Here is a 1,420-nt window from a genome sequence, read left to right on the forward strand (position 1 = left end):
TGTTCATAGCAAAAAATATCAATATCATAGGAAAAAAATAATATTTACAAGTCTTCTTTTTCAAAAACCATAGTATATATACACACACACAGTAGATCATGAGGACTCAATCTGAGGATGCAGAGAACTGTTCTCCTTGAAGGAAGAAGTGCCAGAGACGAGAGTACAGTCACGCTGCCAGAAACACAAAACCGTCTGCATTAAAGAGCTACACAGCAAACAGGCGTCCCATCTCCAGACCTCCCTACAGGGACCAGCAGGTACAGGAAGTGGGACAGCAGGTACAGGAAGTGGGACAGCAGGTACAGGAAGTGGGACAGCAGGTACAGGAAGTGGGACAGCAGGTACAGGAAGTGGACCAGCAGGTACAGGAAGTGGGACAGCAGGTACAGGAAGTGGGACAGCAGGTACAGGAAGTGGACCAGCAGATACAGGAAGTGGACCAGCAGGTACAGGAAGTGGGACAGCAGGAACAGGAAGTGGAACAGCAGGTACAGGAAGTGGGACAGCAGGTACAGGAAGTGGACCAGCAGGTACAGGAAGTGGACCAGCAGGTACAGGAAGTGGGACAGCAGGTACAGGAAGTGGAAGGCTCACAGTCCAAAACCAGGTTTCTATGGTGAGAACATTGATGGGGCCGTGGCCGCAGGAATCGAGAGACTGCAGGGTGAAACCGTTTGGGTAGAACGGCAGAACTGATAGGAACGAAGGCCTTGGCTTTCAAAGGTCAATCCACTTTATTGTTAGGCTGTATTGGGAGGTGAAATCTCCCCCCGAGTCTCACAGTCAGTATGACTCAGAGCTGTGAAGTTGTAACTCGCATCTTGTTTCCTAGTAGCCGTGTCTCTGTGAGTCATGTTCTGTGATCGATTGGCTTATATACAAACTGTAGAGAGTGATACGCTCACACTCTCACAAATGTTAAAGTGAGATGGTGAATATCACATTTGAAGAGTATACCGTAACTCTAATCTTAAATGATTTTGCGACCGGAGGGAGAGTTGATGTGGTAATCTGTAGTCTGATATCTTAAATCCCGGGGCTTCTGTTCTGATTGTATATAAATAGTGAAACTGCAGTGCAAGGATAATTAACACGCAATACATAACGTTCAAAAAAGAGGAGTTACACAACGAGTCCATCTCTCTCTCTCTACAGCTCGAGCAAACACAGGTTGAACAGACCAAACCCCTATCAAACAGGTCGGTCGCCACGGTTACGGATGGATACGAAACAAACATTGCTCTCAGGCTCTCCAGCACCCGAGCGGCAAGTTCCTACCCACCGATTAACTTTTCCACAGGGTTTCCTAAGAGACGCGTTCATTTGTCAGGGGGGAAAAACGTAGCGCGAGGAAGCCCTCGTCACAACCAGCGTCTTCACCGTGAAGGAAACCTCAACGGCAGACAAGTGGTCGAAA

Source organism: Borostomias antarcticus (assembly GCF_949987555.1).
Source record: "Borostomias antarcticus genome assembly, chromosome: 1".
In the NCBI taxonomy this organism is placed as follows: domain Eukaryota; kingdom Metazoa; phylum Chordata; class Actinopteri; order Stomiiformes; family Stomiidae; genus Borostomias; species Borostomias antarcticus.